A 19,228-nucleotide genomic window follows, 5' to 3' on the forward strand; every position below is an offset into this window, starting at 1 on the left:
GATGTTGGTTAGATTATCTAGAGGCCTGTTTTGTTTCTATTCTTTGAAGCAGGCGCTGACATTCTGCAGTTCCAGAACCTCAGTCTCGCCTCTCAAAGATTCAATTTTTAAATTAAAATCATTAACTTCAATCGATTGTTTAATCTTTCTCATAAATTGTTAATTTACAGGTTCATGTTGACAAATTAACTGAATCAGATCTTTAGCTGTGGAGATGAGTTCCTCTTTTTCCTGGTTTCTCTGGCTCATCTCTAGCTTTGGTGGCTTTGTGGTGCCTCCGCTGTAATGATTCTATAAGCAAATCATCGAAAGGAATTTCCAGTTCACATGTATTATTCAGATCTCTAATATGTGGAGATTGGCCAGTAAATTGAATATAATTTATTTCTCATACAGAGGCCATAATTAGTAAATAGTTGATGTCCCAAACAAGTGTAAAATGGTACCAACAAAATCTTTGAAACATCAAAAAATGTTTTTATGTTTTAACTGATGGTTGGTACTCAAGAGTAGTAATCAATAATTCAATAATGTTGGTAACTGAAATAAAAATGGCAAGTCATTCATCTATTTTTTAAATGACTTCTCTCTGACCTCTCTCTGATTCTAAATCATGTTTTTTTTTTGTTTGTTTGTTTTGTTTTTATAAATGAGATAAGATTTAATAATAATAATTTGATTTTAAATTAAATAGAAATGGAAGAAATTGTCTAGAATTAGTACCTTCTTCTTTTAAGGCTTGAGATAAGGTCTCTGTGTTCCACTCAACAGAATCTGCTGTCATATGTAATGCAGACAAGTTATTTATGGCTAATGTAAGGAAAATGTAGCATATAGGTGAAAGTATGTCACCTGTGTGACATTAATGTACAAATATCCTGTTCAATCGCTATAGAGTCAGATTTCCCTGCTAATTCTAGCTTTCGTCTGTTTCATGAAGTATAACGTGATACATTATGACTATGAAAAAATACTATAGTAATTTATAGTGTAGTGTTTTTGAACCATACTATAATAGAGAACATGAATTAATTTGTTGTGGTAATTCCATAATTGCTGTGGTAGTATAACAACTATAGCAATATAAACAAATTACTTTACCCAATAGGCTACTGTACTACGTTTTCTACAACTATAGGGTACTTTACTACATTACACTACAGTTTACTGTAGTAAAAACTAAAGTATAATACAGTTTTATTACAGTTTATCAGTTCACTATAGCTAATAATACAGTATGCTTTAGCATTCATTAACAAAGTGTTGTAAATACTATAATATATACAGTAAAATACACTTTACTATAGTATGGTTTTACTATAAATTACTATAGTATTTTTTTCATGTGGGTATACAGGCCCCCTTGTATATTAACTTCTGAGGATTTAAAACACAATGCAGTGATGCTGGTGATAGATGTAAGTGTCATAATTACAGCTAACCTGTCAGAGAGTCACAGTCACTTCAGTCACCACCATCACCGCAGTCATCAGCACGTTCACAAGATCACAATCACATGCATTCTAATTCCCCGCACCTGCTGCAGCTCATCAAGCTCCACTACATCTACACCGCGGTATGAAAATGATCGCTGCCATACAGTCTATGTGCCGTGAACGAGTCTTCTTGAGAGAGTTGCGAGTGAGGGCGAGCAGATCCAGCTATTTTAAGCGTTTTTTGACTTGTCTTTTCCACTTAATTTGACACTTTAGAAAGTTGATAAAGTAGGTTGCAGTTTAGGGTCAGTGATATCTTTATGATATTATCTTATTTGCAAAAGATTTGAAATAATTTTGGTTTATTTTTATTTATTTATTTTTTGTTTGTTTCAATAGCAATAGCTGGCAACACTCACTTAAACTGACAGTAATCAAAAAAGCCCATGGACAGGTTACCGCTGACAGGATAGCACCTTCGGTCAGAAACGCTGTCAAAACAATAGCATTTGACACAGACCTGTAGAACAAGTAGGTTCCAGAATGAAATGAAGAACGCAAACACTAGCCATAAGTCTTCTCACTAATTTTCAAAGCCTGGCTACGCCCAGCAAACATTTGGACGTATAATGACCGTTGAAAAGACGCCCCTCCGACACGTCCCGTCATGGTCGAAAAATATATCCAAAATGAAAATTGAACCGACGTCTTCTGGCTGTCAATTACACGTCTTTTCTGCACGTCCCTGGACGTCTAAATGTGTCATCTTCTGGATGTCTAGTTTGTGTTAATTTAATGTATTAATTTAAGTATATAAACCTGCATATAAAATAATCACACACCCATTGTGTAACATCCTGAAAGGCATTAAATTATGTCTTGAGGTTTACACATTGAACTTGACAAAAGTTGTAAAAAGGTCCAAAATTGGTCCAGTCAGACCTGAACGTCTACAAAACGTTTTAATCATGTGTACATCACAAACAATAACACATTATTCGTGGACTTAAGCAATATATATTTTTTTCCAACAGTCTTGCACTGACAAACCCCCCCCCCCCAAGTCAGATTCCCAGTGAAATGCTCTCCGACAGTAAATGCAATGAGTTTGCTTCCTTCTTTTCTGAGAAGATCAATAACATCAGAAAGGAGATTGGCATATCTACTTTTGCAGAGGTCACACAGATTCGACCGCAATTTCAAAAAGAAGTGACTATGTCTGTTTTTGAAGCAATTGATTGCAACATTTTGAAAGAAATAGTACAGCACCTTAAATCATCAACCTGCTATCTTGACACACTTCCCACATCTTTTTTCAAAAGTGTGCTTAACTGTTTAGAAGCAGATCTCTTAGAAGTGGTGAACGCCTCACTTCTTTCTGGGACTTTTCCAAACTCCCTGAAAACTGCAGTTGTTAAGCCCCTTCTGAAAAAGCGCAATCTTGATAACACAATGTTGAACAACTATAGACCAATATCAAATCTTCCGTTCATAGGTAAGATTATTGAAAAGGTAGTTTTCAAAACAACTGAAACAACTACTTAAACAACTACTTAAACTTAAATGGATACCTGGACAATTTTCAATCTGGTTTCCGAGCACATCATAGCACAGAGACAGCACTCATTAAGATAATAAATGATATTCGCTTCAATTCTGATTCAGGCAAAATATCAGTTCTGGTACTACTAGATCTTAGTGCTGCGTTTGACACTGTTGATCATAACATACTTCTAGAGAGACTGGAAAACTGGATCGGGCTTTCTGGGATGGTACTCAAATGGTTCAGGTCATACTTAGAAGGGAGAGGTTATTATGTGAGTATAGGAGAGCATAAGTCTAAGTTGACGTCCATGACATGCGGAGTCCCACAAGGCTCAATTCTTGCACCGCTCTTGTGAATATAAAAAAAAGGCAAGGTTTGAGGTAAATGATACACTAATTTTGAAAATGTTTTTATGGTCCTACAACCAAATTTAAATTACAATGGAACAAGATTTTGCATCCATTTTATGAACGAAGCATTAGAAAAAAGTAATCAACATGTATTATATGCTATTTTACTCTACAATAATCTTATGTCAGTAAAAGGTTTTCTGCATTAAATGCGTGTTAGATTTTAGCTGTGAAAAAACAGCATTTCTCCGCTCCCTCTTCAACCCCACTGTGGTGTCCTTGAGAAAGACCCTTAACCAGGTGTGTAAGTGTGTGAAAGTGAACAGGACATTTCTGATAAAGACAGGTAGTCTTTTAGAGAACGTCCCCTGAATAGATAAAGGGTACCAATACAAATGACATAAGACAAGGAACAAGACATTTTTTGAATGTAACAAGGCCAAAATTACATACATTCTTTTCAAGTCTGGCTGACTGTCTGAGTTAAGTACGGACATCATAAAACTTCTGAGCAAGAAAATAGGCAGGTATATAAGGAGATATAATGGTGTGTGTGACAGGTTAAATCCTGAATTCAAGTAATATCAAAGGCTGGGTTTATTATTGTGGCAATCATATTTACAGTATATATAATTTACTGAAATATCATGCAGCAGTACACACAAACAATGCAAGGTAAATACATAACTGTGCATGACTTTGTTCACACAGTCTCTGAGAGAAGATCCACCAACTCTAGACAGATCAATCACACCACCTTGATACCGACTGATGTTCACTGTCATGAAGCCTGTTATCACCTGTGGAAAAAATACAACAAAACAATTTATATTAATTTTGAAATTCATATCTCAAAATATATAAATTACTTTAATATTGTTACATTTGCACTATCAAACCCTGCAACAATCAGACCTCATTCCAGAAGAGATTATTTTCATTACACTCTAGAGATGGCACAATGACAATGCTTACAATGACAATGGTGACGTGACCTGAATTGCACCCTTGGGGTATCAATACAGTGTCATTAAGCATTTAACCTATTGATAACTACTACAGCATTTTAAAAGTGTCAATTGTTCATTCAAAATCAGAACAAATTCTTCACATATTTCTAGATGCTGGAGCTGGTATTTCAGGGAAACATATAGTCCTTTAATTTCTGTAATTGACAGGACTGTGTTTGTCTTGTCCTGTAACAGGGCAAAAAAAGAAAAAAGAAAAAAAAAAAGAAAAGAAAAATCAACTTCCTAGTTGTACACATTCAGATATAAAGTTTTCAAAACATTAGCACCTACGCCTCAACATATGTCCACAGGTCTGTGAAGATTCATGGCTTCTGTGTTGTTGATGTTGACCTCCAAAGGTGTTATGTTGTGCATCCACTGTTGAAAAGAGTAAAACAAATAATGGAAATAAAGAACCATTTTATCTATGGAATTTTGAAGATGGTTATAAAGAGCTTTGCAACCACTTCCATTAAATGTTATCCAGCAGGCTCTGGGTAAATTGTCCTTCTTGGAAATATTACATAGGATGTGTTAGTTTTGAGCATTTCACTGTCCCATTTTACTACTAAATGCTAAAACAATAACATGTATTTGTCCTATGCATCTACATAATGGAGGGAGGACCCTATTATCTGAAATCAAAGCTAACAAACAATATCTTTCATCCAAAACTTGCATGCCTGCTGAATTAATTGTTTAAAGTACTCAAATTTCCATGGAAGGTGACATTACTTCCATAACCCATTAATGATCATATAAAAATCAGATGAGAATTGTACTACATTCACAGTAATTTTTGGTGGCGTACCTGTTCTTTCCTCCTGTAAGTGTGACAGCCCAGCGGTTTATTAAAACATTCAAGAAGTGATGCTGTTCGACTGTTGTTGTATGGGATGTAATTCGTCATGTGTTGATCCCTCCGTGAGGGGATTGCCCTCCACTGACCCCTCGGATTCAGAGCTGCAATCACGTTCCACTAAAGCATCAACCCTTGTCCATCGTCGTCTCCACTTCCTTTGGTACTCAGGACATATTTAACAAATCTAAAGTTTTCAAAATATTTTTAAAGCAGTTACTGAAAACATCCATGTTCAAATTCATTTACAGACTTCAGCACATGTTATTATTGAGCTCTTCGTACACTTTCTGAACATTTCAGTCTCTTTCAGGTCATTTACTTTCTGAAAGAAACTCTGAAAAGGCTACATCTGACAGTAATAACTTTTACTCGATCATTAAATATACTGGAGTGATATTATCTGCTGTCTGTCATAGCTACTACAATAAATACATATCCATTTGTTTGGGGTTTTAACGAATTCATGTTTTATTTTTTAATAACAAAAAATGTATATATATATATATATATATATATATATATATATATATATTTCACTAAATGTACTTCTCATTTTAAATTCCAATTCTAGCAGTTACAATAGCACCTAGAAAATGAAGCACTAGAACAGTGCTTACCAAACCTGTCCTGGAGGACCCTTAGTCCTGCACATTTTGTATGTCTCCCTTATCAGACACACCCAATTCATGTCTTGCAGTCTCTACTAACGAGCTGATGAGTTTAATCAAGTGTGTTAGATAAGGGAGACATACAAAATGTGCAGTGCTAGTCCTCCAGCACAGACTTGGGAAGCACTGAGCTAGAAGATAATTCATTTTGCCCTCCCGCACTCCAGCCTCATCTGAAATGGGGTGTTTCTCAAACGGAAGGCTTCTTCTTCTCAGTTTTCTAGCGGGTAGCGCCAACGTTTAGGTGCAGTATCGCCACCTACTGTATTAGAGTGTGGACCAGTGGACCAGGAACAATAGATTATTTATTAGATTTTTTAATGAAACGCCAATAAAAAGCCTATAATGGATGAATCTGCAACAACTTTCCATTATCTATTCCCCACTGTTAAGCAGAAATCAAGGACAATTTATACACATTGTGATATTTCACTATTACTATTACACAAGGACAAATTCATGCAGTACTAAGAATCACTACATATATATATATATATATATATATATATAAATCTAATTAGCAAAAATCAGTGTAAAATGTCCTCCTCACCCCCTTATCTTTCTCCTCACATGCTGGACATCAGTAATGTGCATGCTCGTGGTTTTAATGCAGTACAAGATCCACGTTGATCATTCCTGGTACATTCTCAGTTATCCCTTAAGTGTTTGTAGCAATAAAGCCCATGGCAGCATCTTGTAACGCAAAATAATTAATCTTGTAACTCCCTTTATTTCACCACAAATTGGTATATTTGTCACAAAATATTGTGACGGGAGGAGCCAACGACAGACACAGTGGGTGTGGCGTCAGGCCTCGGAGAGGCTTTTATTAACAAAATAAAGTGTCCAGGGAAAGAAGTGTCCAAAATAAACAGGGGTCTGGTGTCCTCGTCGTGCTGCGGGGCTTGTGCAGGAGGGCAGTGTTCCAGGAGGAAGGGTCCAGGAAGGCGGAGTCCGGCGGCCGCACGCGCTCCCACTCGGGTCCGGGCGCGAGGCGGCGGCTTCATCACAGCGGCGGCTCTTACACGTCGTCCACGGCCTTTGGCAGGACTTGTACGGCCCGACATCCTGGTCCGACGGCCGTGTCTGGTGCGGCTTTCGTCCGGACCGCGGGTTCGGCAGCTCACGTCTCGGTGGCGCGATGTCCCTCGCACCCTTCCTGGACCCACGAGGACACCAGCGTGCATGCGGGGAAGAGACCGGTCTCGAGGAGGCGCGCTGGGCATTTAACAGCGGCGGTGATGAGGCTTCATTCAGTCCAGCTGTGCCTCATCACACGCCGCCAGCCAGCGTTGATCCCACGCCTCCTCTCATCCACCCACTCCAGTCGGGAGCCTGGTGAAGGGCGGCGAATAAGGGACGGGTGGTGATGATAATGAGGGGAGGGCCACTGATCCGTCACATTCCCCAAGCGACATCCCGTCATCGGTCGCCGCCCACGCAGGAGTGCTACCTTCCTCAACCAGGCTCCATACGGTCGGAGTGGGCGGGCAGGGATTCCTCTCCGGGCGATCCTCCCTCTCGCACCGCGCCGGAACAGGGACAGAGAAACCGGTATTAGTCGACAGCCTCAACCAGCCACAGGGTAAGATGACAGGTGGGGAAACGTCACTTACCCCTTTGGTGGTTGGGAGGCCGTCTCCGTCGTTTCTCCGTCCCACGCGCTTCTCCACGAACTTTGCGGGCGAGAGGGATGGCGTCTTCAGGTGTTGCCCAACTGCGCTGTCTAGGCTCCGCCTTGCCCGCATTCTCCACCACTGTGACGGGAGGAGCCAACGACAGACACAGTGGGTGTGGCGTCAGGCCTCGGAGAGGCTTTAATTAACAAAATAAAGTGTCCAGGGAAAGAAGTGTCCAAAATAAACAGGGGGTCTGGTGTCCTCGTCGTGCTGCGGGGCTTGTGCAGGAGGGCAGTGTTCCAGGAGGGGAAGGGTCCAGGGAAGGGGCGGAGTCCGGCGGCCGCACGCGCTCCCACTCGGGTCCGGGGCGCGAGGGCGGCGGCTTCATCACAGCGGCGGCTCTTGGTGAAGAGGCGGACATCCTGGTCCGACGGCCGTAATACGGGTGCGGCTTTCGTCCGGACCGCGGGTTCGGCAGCTCGCGGGTTCGGCAGCTCACGTCTCCGGTGGCGCGATGTCCCTCTACGCACCCTTCCTGGACCCACGAGGACACCAGCGTGCATGCACGGGGGAAGAGACCGGTCTCTCGAGGAGAGGCGCGCTGGGCATTTAACAGCGGCGGTGATGAGGCTTCATTCAGTCCAGCTGTGCCTCATCACACGCCGCCAGCCCGCGTTGATCCCACGCCCCTCCTCTCATCCACCCACTCCAGTCGGGAGAATGGTGAAGGGCGGCGAATAAGGGACGGGGTGGTGATGATAATGAGGGGGAGGGCCACTGATCCGTCACAATATATACAATAATAACTTTTTGGTGTATCGCTGTCCCAGATGTCATTTATCAAAACTGTTTATGTCTTAAGTAAAAACAATCATGGTAATTAATTGAATGTAGTTCTTCAAGTATATCAAATGAACACATATGAGCCTACTTAGTAAAATTATGTATTTATTTACCAATCATTTTCTGTACACAATATTCACCATATTCCTCCCCAACACACTCGACCTGCTCCAGTTTGCATACCGTCCAAACCACTCTACAGATGATGCAATTTCCTCCACCCTCCACCTGGCTCTTACCCACCTAGAAAACAAAGACTCTTATGTTAGAATGCTGTTCATTGACTTCAGCTCAGCATTCAACACAATAATCCCACAACAGCTCATCAACAAACTAAACCTGCTGGGCCTTAACAACTCCCTCTGTAATTGGATTCTGGACTTTCTAACCGGAAGACCTCAGTCAGTCCATGTCGGCCACAACACCTCGAGCACTACCACACTGAGCACAGGTGCCCCACAAGGCTGTGTGCTCAGCCCGCTGCTCTTCACGCTGCTGACCCACAACTGCACTGCCAAGTCCAGCTCCAACCACATCATCAAGTTCGCTGATGACACAACAGTGGTAGGCCTCATCAGCAACAATGATGAAACGCACTACAGAGAGGAAGTGGCACAGCTGGCGGAATGGTGTGGCACTAACAACCTGTCCCTCAATGTGAGTAAGACAAAGGAGGTTGTGATGGACTTCAGAAGGAACTCTGTTGACCACCCCCCACTGACCATCGACAGCTCGCCTGTGGAGAGAGTCAGCAGCACTAAATTCCTGGGGGTGCACATCACAGAGGATCTCACCTGGACCACCAACACCATGTCACTCTCCAAGAAGGCACAACAGCGCCTACACTTTCTCCGCCGGCTGAAAAGAGCAAGTCTCCCTCCACCCATCCTCACCACTTTCTACAGGGGCACCATTGAGAGTGTGCTGACCAGCTGCATCACTGTCTGGTACGGGAACTGTACTGAAGCAGACCGCAAGACACTCCAGCGGACAATGAACACAGCTGCAAGGATCATCGGTGCCCCTCTCCCCTCCATCCTGGACATTTTCCTTACACGATGCTCCAGCAAAGCCAACAGTATCGTGAAGGACTCCACACATCCCTCCCACAGTCTCTTCCAGCTCCTACCGTCAGGAAGACGGTACCGGAGCATCAGAGCCCGCTCTGCCAGACTGCTCAACAGCTTTTTCCCCCAGGCTGTGAGAGCCCTGAACTCAAATCACCCCGCCCCGCTCTGAAACCCCATACAAACCCCCTACCTCCTGAAACATGGACCATCTGAAACTTATGGAACTTTTTTGTGCAATCGAAGTGTGCTACACGCAGGTGAGTGGGCCTGTACAAACCACCTGTAGTAGCACACTCTCCTCCTCTATGCACACTAGTCACTTTTCACACACACTGCTGTGTGTACACAAATCCCACAAAAAGACTCAGTAATACACGTATGTTTACATGCTCATGCACTACAAATCTGTTCCCCAGACAGCTGCTGACTCACAATGTTTCTCTTCGCACAAGTACAGTATTTATCTGAAGCACTCGTATAGTTTGTATTGTTTGGTTTGTTTGTTTTTCTAGTTTATGTATATGTAAAACATTTTTTTTTATATATAGTATATTTATAGTCAAATCTATCGGTAGGACAGTTGTGTATAGGTTTATATTGTTTTACTTCATTGCTGTATGCCTGTATTTATGTAGCACCGTGGTCCTGTGAGGCACGACATTTCGTTCCACTGTATGCCCTGCATGTAGCGGAATGACAATAAAGCTGAACTTGATAGTAAAGTTGATAAAGTAGCATGGAAGACAAATGAGATTCAAGAAAAATAATAATGGATCATCAAAAATACATTAACATCATATATTAATCAGTTCACACAAATGAGTGATGAACTGTCCTTAAAAGTCACACAATCCCATCCAGTCAACTATGATACAGATCATGTGATGCATATAAGACATTTGATACTGTTTCTGAAAATAATGATTCCTTATCACATCTAAACTGGTTTCTTGCTCTTCCCCGTCCATTTCCCCATCATGATCTTCTTCCCTCGTGTCTGTTCCCAGACCTGGCCAAAGCAAAACAAAAAACACAAACAATTCAGATGGGGTTGTTTAATGGACAGTCAGCTCAGCTTATGTTCTGCGTGATGTTTTAGCAGGGTGAGCAACTATGACCCTTGAAGCAGTGGCGTGCACAAGGGGGGGGGGCAGGGGCTCGAGCCCCTGCCCCTTTGAGGTCCGACGGTAAAGTGCCCTTTGCGGTCCGGTGCCCCTATTCTGCGATTTCTGCCGAGAGTAGGGGTGTTCGATATGACGAGTTTTGATCGTGGACTATAAAAATGTCTCGATTTGCTTTTTTGAAGAAATATCGTAGTATCGTACTTCAGCGCGCATTCTATCAGCTGCAGTTCTGGGGTCGCCGTCTCTGTGTACTGTACAACGCCACATACATTCACATCAGTGTTAACTCAGCGGTAGAGTTACTCTCACGGGACACTGCACTTATTCGCAGTCACCAAAAGTACATTATCTGCATCTGCTTCAAAGACTTACTGGTTAAACATTTCATTCGCGTGCTGTTCTGATGAGCGCCTTTTCTGAGCACATACACCCAAAGCGCGTGCTGTAAAAAGCCCGTCAAACAGCGCCTGATTACTGAACTAAGTTATGTTTTGTGCTACTGTCAAAACACACCAGGTTTATGTATAGACTCAGTTGGTTATGTCTAAAATGAAGGTAAACAGCTGAGAGAAACGCATGCGTGCCTGTATATTAGATGCGTGCAGGTCTTAAAGGGACAGTAGCCTACATGCTGCCGACTGTATTTAAAGGGATAGTTCACCCTAAAATTGTAATTTTGTCATTATTTACTCACTCACATGTTGTCCCAAACCTGTATTAATTTCTTTGTTGGGCTGAACACAAAATAAGATATTCTGAAGAATGTGGGTAACCAAACAGTTGCTGGTTCACATTGACTTTAACAGTAGGGAAAAAAATACTATGGAAGTCACTGTAGACCAGCAACCGTTTGGTTTTCCACATTCTTCAAAATAGCATTTAGTTTCAGCAGAAGAAACTCGTTTAGGTTTAAAACAACTTTTGAGTGAGTAAATGAAGGTATAAAAATCAAACACTAGCCTATTTTAATTTTGAGGTGAATTATTCCTTTAATGTTAATAAAACACAAAGAGAAAAATCACTCACTACTCTTGACTGAAAAACTTTAATACAGTTGCTTTAATAGGAATCAATCTATATAGTGTTTTATTTTTATATTTGTTCATTCAATTTCTTGAATGGTCCTGCTAAATACACCTATTGCCTACCTGAAAATAAAACACTGTTTATTTTATTTGTATATTATGTGTATTTGTAATGTGTATCTTTGCTCTCATTTTTTAATAACAAAGATAAAATGATGACAACAATTTTTATCTTCATCCACTTTGGCCTAAATATCCGCCATACTTTTGAATATTTTGTTACCTTGAAAGGCTTTGTCTTTATAATAGGGAAATTAGTTTGGCTGTACTGCTCAAACAGCTTGCAAAATAGAAAATCCAACATGACAAAGAATTGTGATAATATTGTGAATCATGATAAATAAATAAAACAATTGTGATATTTTTGCCATATCGCCCACCCCTAGCTGAGGGGGACCAAACCCATAACCCCATACCCCCAACCCCATTTTGCCCCTGCCTCTCCGGAGGTCTGTGCACGCCACTGCCTTGAAGTACTGTACACATACCATTTTTTTAAGCTGTTTTAAGGCCTTTTGAGAAGCTTTTTCTTTGAAGACAATTTACAACATCCTCTTCTTTCACTCCTATCCTATCCCCTCTTGCTTCCATCTTAAAACACAAATGTGTTGCTTCAATATTAAAACACAAATGTGTTTTAGTCTGTGCAGTCTGAGGCCTTGCTTCAGACCAATCAACTATCAATCAACAATTTATAACACACAACACTTACAAAACAATGAAATAATGTAAACTGGTGTTTATGTCAACTAAACCACTTTTATAACACATGTCTGCTAAGAAAGAAAAAGAAAAACAGGCAGTGTGGTTTTTAAAAACTTAAGATCAAAAATGTTCCAGTCACACTTTGTTAACATGCTATAATTGTAATTTATCCATTTTTTATGTAATTTATTTTGTTACATCCAAAAAAAAAAAAACAAATAGAAAGATTAATCACTGCTGACATGAACAGTCCTGTGACAGATCGTCATAAAGTGCTGTACTACATAATACAGCATTGCTTCAATACAGACATACCAGTGGACTTGCGCACCTTTCTGTCTTCGTTTGGGCGCAAGATGGCCATGTTCATTCCTCACCCTGAACAAAGAATTTCCTTGATCTTCCTTCGCTTCTGTAAAACAAGAAAATCTCTACTTACTCTATGTGCAATTAATATTGCTCCTTAAACATATAATTAAGTTCATTTAAAATAAGAATCAGACCAGAGCATTTGATGAGTAAAAAAATCTAGAAAATTTACCTGGGAAGGGCTGATCATGGCAAGATTCGTTAAGACTCAGTAATAACTTTTAGTTTTTAGGAAGGTTTGTGAGGGTTGGCTCTTAAAAGAGCTGTTGAGTTCGATATTGTAGACCTGAAAAAGAAGGACAGCACAATCTGTGAGTAATCCTGTAAGACAGAAAGGAAGGAAATATTATTATATTGCATGCAACTTGTTGGTTTATACATTACTGTGGGTTTTATTTATTTATTTTATTTATTATTTAATGAACATACTTTCCAGAAGGCCAACAATTCACTAAAAATTTATTTTTAAAAAAAAATTTTATTGGTCTTATGAAGTGTTCTAATTTGTTGAGAGTGAATTGGTGGGTTTTTGTTAAATGTGAGCCAAAATCATCACAATTAAAAGAACCAAAGACTTAAACTACTTCAGTCTGTGTGCATTGAATTTATTTAATACACGAGTTTCACAATTTGAGTTGAATTACTGAAATAAATTAACTTTTCAACGACATTCCAATTTATTGAGATGCACCTGTGTAGCACAGAGGAGACTCTCTCTGAGTTCCTGTGTTTCAGACTGGCCAAAATGCTCAGTACAGTAGTGTGTTAAATGCCTCTGTCACAGATCAGTCAGGCCCTTCATTCCACCAACCACAGCGTTCCACCTCACCAAAGTATTAATCACGCACACCTGCACCTAATCACAACCTCATCAGCACCCACTATAAAGATCCACAGCAACTACACCACATTGTTCGATCTCATTGATGACAACATGGATTCTCTCAATGCTGGACATGCTAACCAGATTTATATCCTTCCAAGATAACTACTTACCTTGTGTACCTTACTTCCTGTGCTCTTCCTCCTTGTGTTGTCCTCTCCTCATAGATCGCCCTTCTTCAGAGTGTGTGCGTGTGCCATTACGGATCCCCTCGTCTTGTCATCTTGAATTCTCTGTGGGAAAGAAAACATTATCATCACCTCTCATCTATTACCAAGAATCACGCTTCAAGAGACTCTACTCCCCTCTAAAGATCACCCTCTCACCTTGCAATATATCACCTGTTCAATAAACCTCATTTTGTATTACCACTTACCTTTTGTGTCCGAGCCTGAACGTAACAGCCTCCTTATTTAATTGTATGAGTTATGACTATTTTAATACATGTCTTTCCTCCTTTGTCTTCCTCTTAACATGAGCTCCTTTCGACTCTGTGAGACCACGCCAGTGTTGATGTGGACCAACAAATTCTCACACAGCTCTCTGTAATGGCACCCCGAGTCCTTCAAGTTTCACGGAAAAGTTCAGGTGCATGATTGATGACTGAAGATGGCAGACTGAAAAAAGGTAATTAAATCATTACTGCTTAGTTTTTCACTTACCTCTCTGCCTGAGATCATACTTGTCCTCTTTCCTGCATTTTATCTGTCTTACACACAGTAATGGATGTGTAAAAAAAAATGGTAAAAGATTCCACCATGTTATGTTAATCCAATGAGGTTATTTTGTTGAAAGGCATACAGTTGGAAGCAGCTATTCCGCTCTTGCCTGCTCTGTTCAAGGAGGACCCGGCGTTGCTGTTTGAAGTTGAGGTGAGCCTTGAACAGTTGACTACAGTGTGTGAAACACAATCTAATCAAAGCACTACACTTATTGCACATTTTGTTATTCAGATGATTTCAATGCAAACATTAGTTTTTTGTTTGTTGGTCTACACAAACTATGCTATCAAACTGAAGAGAAATTTTGTTAACACACACACACACAAACAAACGTAAGCGCACACAAGTGAGCACACTCCCACTCCTATTTGTAAATATTAAGCCGCGACACGTCTATTTAAATATGACTTTGTGTCTCTGTGTTAATGTATGGCGCAGACGCACGGGTTTGCTCACTACTCATACAGAAGACCGCGTGACGCTTGCGGCGATATTAACGTCTGTCGTCTCACTAAATGAGGACATGAATACATGAACAACATCTCCAGAACTGCTCTGAGAGTCACTTCATGAGCATTCGAGCGTTTCATTTGAGAAAAACTATCCTCACGGCAACCCGTCAAAATAAAAGTTCGGTTTCACTTGAAGACATTGGGCAGAACGTAATAGGCTACTACGACTAAAACTATTAAAACCTTATCTTTAAGGAATAATCATACAATGTCTTCAATGTTATTATCAATATAAAATTCTTGATGACTGCTAGTTGTTTACTTATCTACTTGGCAGAATTCAAATGAGCCATATTAATCTAGATTAATTCCAAGATTACAGTGAGATTAATCTAGATTAAAAAAATTAATCTATGCCCACCACATATATATATATATATATATATAAGCAGGACTCTCTCTTCTTCAAGAATATACGTATTTCAAGCTTGTTGCATTATTTTGTGTGTGTATAAAACAACTCCCTGTATATTGTGATGTTGTATATGTATATTCCCTGGCTTGTCAGCACTCATTTTATTTGCTACTGAAATAAATTAAAAGGTTTTGAAAGTGGGATGCATTTTGTTTCTCAGTAATCATTAAAGCCGCAATTTGGTAAGAAATTATTAGTTATCGTTCATCTTTTTAATTAAAAGTGTTATTTAGAAGCATATTGGCTCATCTATGGTAGTAATATATGGCACCTCTAATGGTTCTGTATAACACAATTTGACAAATGTGCTATAAAGCTTCTTATCTTTAAGAACATGTGCCATATAGTACCAAACAAGGTGTCCCTTAAAAGCCAAAGAACCACTGTTGAACACCATTTTTGAGGAAAAAGTGCTATATGGCACCTCAAAAGACTGCAGCCTTTTCCTAAATGCAAGTCACTGAACCCTGTAAGTTGCTGTCTTCCCATGGAGTTCCACTGGAGATAAACTGTTCTGTGTTCCAGTTGAAATGCTATGCATGTGACTGCAAAACAATTTTAAGTTCTTTATTTTTGATATATATATATATATATATATATACAAAATATATTGGGACTGTTTGTTCTTTATAACTTTTAACAGTTGAAAATATTAGTTAATTGGTTCAGTTCAACATTTTGTTCTCTGGCTTCAGATAGACGGTGGCTTTCCTTTTTTTTTTTTTTTTTTTAATTTCTCTCTATAAATAAATTTATTTTATTATATTTATTTTTTTTACAGCTCAATTGCAATAAGGATGATGTATCTTTCAGTACAGTCAGTATCTGTGGACAGTGGTGTATTTATGCTAGTGGTAAGTGGTTACAGTTTTTGTTTTCTTTCCCATTACAACATTCATAATTGTCATCAAAAGACACTAGGCTGATCCAAATGAAAAAAAGTTATATCAATTTCCAGGTATTGTCAAATTAACAGTTTGATTTCTATTTAAAGTTGTAAAAAAAAAAAAAAAAAATGTATTCTGTTTGGCAGTATGCTCTTTATATGGCGCTTAACTGGGAGTTTGACCTCACCCAGGTAAGCAACATATCGTTTCCTTTTCTATATTGGTAAAAGGTATTACTTTTGGACATTTAAACATCAATTTCCAAATTTATCCTTTGCTTTTCAGCATGATATGGCCCATATAAGGAGTTGGTGGGTGAATCTGCTCTTATCCAAAATGACACATGGTAGGAATATGTGAATAAAATCCATTTTACACAAGTAATGTTACTTTTTTTTTTTTTGTTTTGCAGTGCACATCAGCCATGTCGGAAGCATTCAAGGAGGAGACAACAGCAGGAAATGTTACAGGATGCTTTTGACACTGTTTACACCAGGGGTGTCAATCTCAGTTCCTGGAGGGCCGGAGCCCTGCAGAGTTTAGATGCAACCCTAATTAAACTAATCAAGTCCTTCAGGCTTAAATGAAAACTGCATAGTATGGGTGTTGGAGCAGGGTTGGAACTAAACTCTGCAGGGCTCCGGCCTCAGGAACTGAGTTTGACACCACTGGCTTATATTGTACAGCCCTGACTTTTACTACATACCTGTCACAGTTATGGACTTTTTGTGTTTTCATTCCCCATGTGCTCTGTGTGACCTAGTTTCTGCCATTGTCTAATTATTAGTTAATCACCTTCATTGTGTTCACCTGTCTGCCCCTCGTTATCTGCCCTATATTAGTTGCCGTCCTTTTGAGTTCTATTTGTTTGGTTATTGCTTATGTTACCCTGTGTGTGTTGGACTCCTCCTTCTTGTCATTATATTAAATGGATCATTCTCTTCAATCTTCTTTGTCGTATGAATATCGTGTGTGCACAGCTCAGAGACCGTGACAATACCTAGCCTGTTACGAATTTAAAGACTACTTTAAACAAGAACAAAACAATGTTGTTGTTTTTTAAATACTACAATTGTAAGACTGAACTTTCATAACACAGCAAAATATGATTTTAAATAAACGTCATTAATGAACCCTTTTTTTTCCATTTTTTTTTTGTAATTTATGCAGGTCTTTCATTATGTAAGTTTACTGAATGTTTGAGTATTTATATAATACAAATGAAACATGCAATATGAAGGCATAAGCATCTCTCTGTGTTTATGTATATCCTTTATTTAACACAAACAATGTATGTAATGTATGTAATGTATGTAATGTATGTAATGTATGTAATGTATGTAATGTATGTAATGTATGTAATGTATGTAATGTATATGTAATGTATGTATATGTAATGTATGTAATGTATGTAATGTATGTAATGTATGTAATGTATGTAATGTATGTAATGTATATGTAATGTATGTAATATATATAATGTATGTAATGTATGTAATGTATGTAATGTATGTAATGTATGTAATGTATGTAATGTATGTAATGTAATGTATGTAATGTATAATGTATGTAATGTATGTAATGTATGTAATGTATATAATGTATATAATGTATATAATGTAATGTATGTAATGTAATGTATGTATGTAATGTATGTAATGTATGTAATGTAATGTATGTAATGTATGTAATGTAATGTATGTAATGTAATGTATGTAATGTATGTAATGTAATGTATGTAATGTATGTAATGTAATGAAAAAAAAAACCAAAACCTTTTTATCAAATAATACACAATACTGAATAATATATACTTACATAAGTATTAACATTTGTTATAAACTGATATACTTAGTGATGTGACGTTCGACACCGGGGCTTCAAAGCCTGTATCAAAAAAAATGAAGCATCTGGCTGTGAAGCACTGCACCGGTGCTTGATTCATTTTGACAAAACCATATGATCTGTGACGTCCGAAGCTTCGTTTTTGCACACAACCACATGACTGTTTCAAATAACGCGAACTACTTGCGCAGTCTGAAGCGTCACTCACTTCTTTGATAAGAATGAATCAATATACGAATAAATATATGCATGTGTAGTTTTGTGCATGTTCATTTTATGTTAATTCCCGCTTCACAATCACTTCAGCTGACCATTTTGATAATCTTCTTTTATTTTGATCATTTATGCATAATCATATATTCTTGCCTATTTTTTCCACAAATTTATTCACAGACTCATTTATTCATATATTGTGTAAAACAATGACTGACATGTAAAATATTAATTTATATAGAGTTAATACTTTCTTTGTTTTATTTTCATAGCACAAACTGATTTATTATCTGAAACAATCCAAAAAGGCCTGGGTCGTATGGGACGCAAAGGCAGCTATTTCCACCTTTTGACCACAAAATGTCGTTAGTGTGCATCGTCTTGAAAAGCTTCGAGTAATGAACCTTTTTACGACACAGTTGAGGGGAAGCCTCGGTGCTTCGCAAAGCTTAATTTTTCCATCACTAGATATACTCAATTATTTGTCTTCTTGCCGCTGGCTGCAAGCGACAGCCTCTTCCGGTTTTTAGCGACAGCTGACGTTCGGTTACATCCGATTGGCTGCTGCTACGTTGGTCGATACTGATTGGCTGCTACTGAGTGGCAGGTCCCTCCTACCCTCCGGCTGCCAGTAACTGCCTTCCGGCTGTCAATGGCAGCCGCTTCCTGCTGCCAGCTGCCGATTTTTTTTTTATCTGAACCCCTGCTGCCTGCGTGTCAATGGATAAACTCTCTAATCTATCAAGGTAAGATATTTACATTTCATTTTATATTAGCCAAATTACTGCTGCTTTTATATAATTGGATATTTTTTTAAATATTTGAAAATTCAGTAATGGCAGAGTCGACAGTCGACTCTGCCAGTCGCGATTACTTGGGTAAAGTTGTTTTTATATTCGCACATTCACAACATTCACACATTTCCGTGTTCAATAACTTTCTAATTATATGTGCAATAAAGTTATTTTTTGCAAATTCTAATCAGCGACATCATTGTCAACCTACTACATTTTTTTCACAATCGATCAAAATGGCCAAGTATTGTTTTAATGTCATACTTACTT

The 19,228-nt window shown here is 38.9% G+C and overlaps 1 long non-coding RNA gene across 2 annotated transcripts; it reads right to left on the reverse strand.

The window, feature by feature from the left end:
• Positions 1-10,310: 10,310 nt before the first annotated feature.
• LOC131544691 (uncharacterized) lies at positions 10,311-14,192 on the reverse strand. Of its 2 annotated transcripts, XR_009272190.1 has the most exons (5): positions 13,684-14,192; positions 12,860-12,973; positions 12,634-12,730; positions 12,102-12,204; positions 10,335-10,413 (listed from the first exon to the last, which is right to left on the reverse strand). It is a non-coding gene; the product is annotated as an uncharacterized LOC131544691 (long non-coding RNA). The 2 variants fall into 2 exon arrangements; XR_009272189.1 differs by lacking the exon at positions 12,102-12,204 and having other exon boundaries at positions 10,311-10,413.
• Positions 14,193-19,228: the final 5,036 nt, after the last annotated feature.

This window comes from Onychostoma macrolepis, chromosome 07 (genome assembly GCF_012432095.1).
Source record: "Onychostoma macrolepis isolate SWU-2019 chromosome 07, ASM1243209v1, whole genome shotgun sequence".
Lineage (NCBI taxonomy): Eukaryota > Metazoa > Chordata > Actinopteri > Cypriniformes > Cyprinidae > Onychostoma > Onychostoma macrolepis.